The sequence below is a fragment of the Leptinotarsa decemlineata genome, unplaced genomic scaffold (assembly GCF_025532065.1).
Source record: "Leptinotarsa decemlineata unplaced genomic scaffold, Ldec_3_MD MMD2_tig00026358_RagTag_RagTag, whole genome shotgun sequence".
Lineage (NCBI taxonomy): Eukaryota > Metazoa > Arthropoda > Insecta > Coleoptera > Chrysomelidae > Leptinotarsa > Leptinotarsa decemlineata.
In genome coordinates this window covers 3,400,408-3,406,551 of record NW_027412703.1, presented here as the reverse complement: position 1 = coordinate 3,406,551, position 6,144 = coordinate 3,400,408, and positions in this window count along the sequence as shown.

Here is a 6,144-nt window from a genome sequence, read left to right as displayed (position 1 = left end):
TAGCCCGTCGGTTCGACGTGGATGCTTGGTTCACATTTTGTCTTCAATCGAGGACCGCCTGCCCGGTACTGACGATGCCCAATAGGCTGAAACAGCTGTCTACCGGTGGCTGTTAAATTGAAATCAATATGGGAATGATCAGAATATTACTTATCTGTTTATTTTTTCATTTTCATGGAATTATTTTTCAGCAGCTTGACTGCATTAACCTCTCGAAGACTTTTTATTTTCACTTCTACCATAGAAAAATGTTCAGTGGCGTCAAATGGGGGGATCTGTGGCAATTCTGAAGAACCTCTCCATCGAATCCGAAAGGTAATTATGGAGAAACTGTCGCACTGGTTACCCAAATTTCCTGCCTGAACAATTTTGGGGATACTGGGTGTACATTTGGCGTGACACATTAGGATTTGAATCACGCCAGTATTGGAAATTTTGACTTTTCACTTGTCATTCAGATAAAAAGGGACAACATGCCAAAAATAAAAAAAACTTTGAATATAAACTGACAGTCACTATTTCAGAATAATTTTGACATGAACTTCAACAACTTCAGCTGTAATTAGCTGAAGAATTTAAGGACCATATTACGTAATTAAGCAAGACTTCTTACATTTTGAGTTCTTATTTCAGTTATTTTCAATAGTATCATTTAATAATGCCCAGTATGAACATTGGTGTTCAGGTTGACCTTCTAGTTTGAAATTGAATGAATGGGTATTATTTTTCTCATTACTTATTACTGTAATGTCAAAATTGTTACAAAATCAGATTATTTGGAAGACCCTGTCAGTAGGAGATTTGAGCCGGTTCTAAGCCTCCCCCCACCACTATGACGTATTAATTGCTTTTTTATTGGTTGTTGTTTGGTGAAGTCAAGGTGATGTGACCTTGAAGGGTGTGGTGTATGGATCGTTCAGAAATTTTTTCCCGGTTCTAATACTCCCCCCACCAATATGACGTGTTATTTGCTTTTTTTTGTTGTGCAGTGAAGTCAAGGCGTTGTGACCTTGAAGTGTCTGGTGCATGGATCGTTCAGATTTTTTTTTCATATGAGATTTTGTGTGTGTATGTGTGTGTGTGTGTTAGAGAATGCACGGTACAGGGTTTCATCATGTGCTTGTTTGTCTATGTACAAACATACGTCTGCATACTTCGAAGATCCTCCAAGTAATGAATGCTCCATCGGTGTGAGGGCACCAAGTTAGTAGTGGAGTGACGTCACAGCAATAACCGTTCAACGGCTAGAGAGCGACATGTTCACTCCACGACGTGTGGCAGAGTAATGCGTATTCATCGGTCTGCTCTCACCTCCCTCGATGTAGTGAAGGATGTGACGTAACGCCCCAGACTCGCCATCAATGGTGACACGCAGGCGGGCGAGGACTGTGCTAACGTCTGTCTTCTCCGAGAGCGCAACGACAATTGCTTGTTCGGCTATCGCTCTCGAAGCAGTGAATGATGTGACGTAACGCATCATCCTACCCTCGCTATTGATGGTGACACGCAGGCGGGCGAGGACTGTGCAAACGTCTGCCCTCTCCGAGAGCGCAACGATCACTGCTTGCTCGTGCCGGCAACTGTTATCGCATCAAATTGGGAGATGGGCTTTGCTGTGACGTCAGGCATCTCTAGCGGATGCATCGATGTGTCCTTACCTACCCTCACTCTCTACGGTGATGCGCAGGCGACGTGGATTATGGTATTTAAGAAGCGGGCGAGTGTTGGTTATGTCAGTTTCCATCGAGTGAGTTAGTGAGAACATATCATAGAAAATGTATTCTTGTGAATGTGGTAAATCTTTTACCCGTAGTGACAACCTTCGTCGTCATCAGCTCCAGAGTTGCCAAGGAGGGCCATCAGTGAAACGAGTGAGATTAGATGACGCTGCAGCACCTATGTACACATGTAATTGTTGTAATGTGATGATTCCATTGACTCAAGTGAATTCTCACAATAGAACTCTACAACATAAGAATAATACATGTGTTCAATTCAGTGATGGTGTTCAAATTATAAAGAGCGCCTTCAAACGTCGGATTGCGACATACAGGGTGCAGAGTTCCATTGTTTCCACCGATTACATGTTATTCTTTAATGAAATCAGGCAGAAAGTTATAGAATTATTGGAATCGGCCATCAGGGTTCACAAAATCATCAAAGTGAATATGGAAGTATTTGGGAGTTATATTCTACAAACACAAGACCTGAAGGAAACGAAATCATTTAATTCACAGAATAGAACAGTTGATCAATCTACTGATTTGAATTCCTTATTTGATGGATTTCGAAATGGGATTATCGCTCAAAATACAGAATTCCAGGAACGTGATTCAGGTAAACATTTCTACCAAGTTTTAATTGGATGGATTAGTAATATTGTTCTGTATTTAAGGTTGGACTTGTGAAAAAATCATGTTTCTGGAGTTGAACATTAATAAATACAGCCCGCTCAGTGGATGTTCATATGTGAAGCTGCCTGAATGTATTGAGCGTAGGAAGGCCGTGGCTAATGTCCGTAATGAAGATCAGCATTGTTTTGCATGGGCTATCACTTCAGCACTACATCCTGCAATCGATAGAACATCAGAAGTTTCATCGTATCCACATTTCAGTACAGTCATAGATGTAACAGGTATGAATTTTCCGGTAAAGTTGAAAGATATTGTGAAATTTGAAGACAAGAATGATATTTCAGTTAATGTGTACGGTTTAGAAAGTAAATTCGAGAAGGGTAAAATAATGTATGAAATAATTGGACCATTACGTTACTCTCAGAGAAGACTTAGAAGACATGTCAATTTGTTACTTATCACAGATGATTTCGGTAATAATCATTATTGTTGGATCAAAGATCTTTCAAGATTAGTTTCAAGCCAATTATCGGCTCATGAACATAAGAAATATTTTTGTGATGGCTGTTTATTATATTTTTCTAATGAACAATTACTATTACGTCATAAGATAAATGATTGTAATCACTTGAGTACTACAACACCATCAACCAATTTCAAAGTCAATAAATATGGGAAAACGGTACCTGAAAATATACTAACTTTTGAAAACTTTGAGAAACAAATGAAGGTACCATTTGTAGTGTATGCAGATTTTGAATCAGTACTGAAGCCGATTCAAACCACTAAACCAAATCCTGAATACTCGTATTCGATCAAGACATTCAAACATGAGCCTTATTCATTTGCTTATTTGATTAAATGTTCATACAATGATGATTTATCAAAATTTGTTTCGTATAGGGGTGTGGATGCAGCCCAAAAATTCGTTAGCAAAATCGAAGATGATTTGAAAAATATTTATGAAAATCATCTCAGGTTTCCTATTCCTATGGATGTACAAACTCCTGAGGAAGAGGAACAGTTTGCTTCTGCCACAAATTGTGGCATTTGTTCCAAACAATTTAATGATGGCGAAGTCAAAGTGAGGGATCATTGTCACCTCACAGGAAAAAAAAGGTCCCCTGCTGCTCATTCATCTTGTAATTTGAATTTTAAATTGCCAAATTTCATTCCTATAATTTTTCACAATCTCAGTGGATATGATTGTCATTTATTCATAAAGGAATTGTATAAAAACAAAGATAAAGTGGATGTCATCCCACAAACTAATGAAAAATATATATCTTTCACAAAACATCTCTTTACACACTCCTATACGGATAAAGATGGTAGGGTGAAGAAGAATTATTTGAAAATGAGATTCATTGATAGTTTCAGATTCATGCCTAGTTCTTTGGAGAATTTAGGTGCAAATTTAACATCTGATCAGTGTATCGAGATGCGCAAACATTTCCCACAAATTGAAAATTTCAATTTGATGAGAAAGAAAGGTGTATTTCCCTATAGTTTTGTTGATGACATCGAAAAACTGAATCATCCAAGACTTCCAACCAAAAATCAATTTTATGATAAACTCAATTGTGAACATATATCAGATAATGATTATGGGAGAGCTCAACTTGTTTGGAATTTATTCGAATGTCAGGATTTGGGTGAATACTCTGATTTATATTTAAAGTCAGATGTGTTACTATTATGTGACATTTTTGAAAACTTTAGAAATATATCTGTTGATAAATATAAATTGGATCCGGCACAATACTTCACTGCACCCGGATTATCGTGGGATGCCATGTTGAAATATACTAATATTGAATTGGAATTACTAACTGATATTGATATGGTTCACTTCTTTCAAAAAGGTATTCGTGGTGGAATAAGTCAATGTAGTGAAAGGAAACATAAAGCAAACAATACATTTTTACCGGATTATAATCCAAATGAACCATCTTCATTCATTTCATATTTGGATGCAACAAATCTATATGGTCACAGCATGTCGCAACCATTACCAACAGGTGAATTTTCATGGTTAGCACCTCATGAAATTCTCAATCTTGATATAATGAATGTGGATATCGATAGTCCTTATGGATATGTATTAGAAGTGGATATACATTATCCCCAAGAACTTCATGATAAACATTCCGATTTACCATTCTTAGTTGAACGTTTGATACCTCCATATGCAAAATCGAAAGTTCCCAAATTAATTCCAAATTTAAACGACAAAAGAAAATATATTGTTCACTATAGAAACTTACAGCAAGCTGTCAATCATGGTTTGATAGTGATGAACACACATAGAGTATTGAGGTTTAAGCAATCATGTTGGATGAAGCCTTATATAGATTTGAATACTGAAATGCGTAATAGGTCTAATAACAAATCTGAAAAAGATTTCTACAAACTAATGAATAATGCAGTCTATGGAAAAACAATGGAAAACGTAGACAATAGAATTGATGTTAGACTCATTACACATTGGGAAAATATAAAAAGAACTATAGGTGCTAGTTGTCTCATATCTCGACCAAATTTTAAAAAATGCTCTATTTTTACAGAAAATTTTGTTGCCATTCAATTGGCTAGAGTAAAAGTTCATTATGATAAACCACTATATTTAGGATTTTCCATTCTAGAATTATCTAAAACAGTTATGTATGATTTTTTCTATGGATGTATCAAACAACAGTTTGGAGAAGATGCGTCCTTACTCTACACTGATACCGACTCCCTTATTCTCAAAGTAAATACAGACAATTTCTATGAATTTATCAAAAATAATATAAATAAGTTCGATACATCTAATTATAAAATAGGAAACCAATTCAATATTCCAGTGACAAAGTCAGTTCTGGGTAATTTCAAAGATGAATTCCCAAATGATCCAATAATCAGCTTTTACGGTACAGGTGCTAAAGCGTATTACGTGAAATCTGTTGATGGTGAACTGAAGAAGGCCAAAGGTGTGAAACGATCTGTTATAAAGAATGAATTGACATGTGAAGACTATGAAAAAATCATTGAAGAGGGAGGTATGATATTCAGGAAGATGAACTCGTTCAGAAGCGTATTGCATGATATTTACACTGAATTGAAAAATAAAGTCGCTTTATCGTATCATGACGACAAGAGATTCATCATTCCGAATACCACTCGAACTCTTCCATGGGGTCATAGCGATATAGAATTTTATCGAAATGATCCTAATGATAACATTCGTTGGGTGTCTGAAATCGTTCATTCTTTTTCTCAAGAGAGCGCCTTAGACCAACTAATCAATTTGTTGACTGTAGAGATGAATAATTGAATTATAATTCGAAGTATTATTGCTTATTCCTTCAAACCGGAACATTCTTATTTGTGATTATTTGTGATTATTGTATTATGTATTGTATATGTATCACTTTTACCAAGTTACTTAGATGAATAAAAAATGATAAAAATATTATTTGTTTCATTTCTATTTTCCTAACCAATTACTGTAAAGTATATAGCATAATGTAAATGAAAGAAATATCAGTTTGAAAAGAATCATCGTAGAGTGCACAATGTCTAAAACAATCGATAAGTTTGGTAGAAAAAGAAAATTGGGTGGTAATGTCATTCGAGGTCCTCCCGGGATTGGTTTTAAATTAACAAAAGATGGTCATTATGACATGCAAAGAAAAATATTGAAAAATATAAGCGAACCAATTGACAAGAGTGATTGTGTAACTGTATCATATCTTGAGGGGAAATTAACGGAACAAAGGAGGTTATACTTCTAGCCCTACAAGCTGCA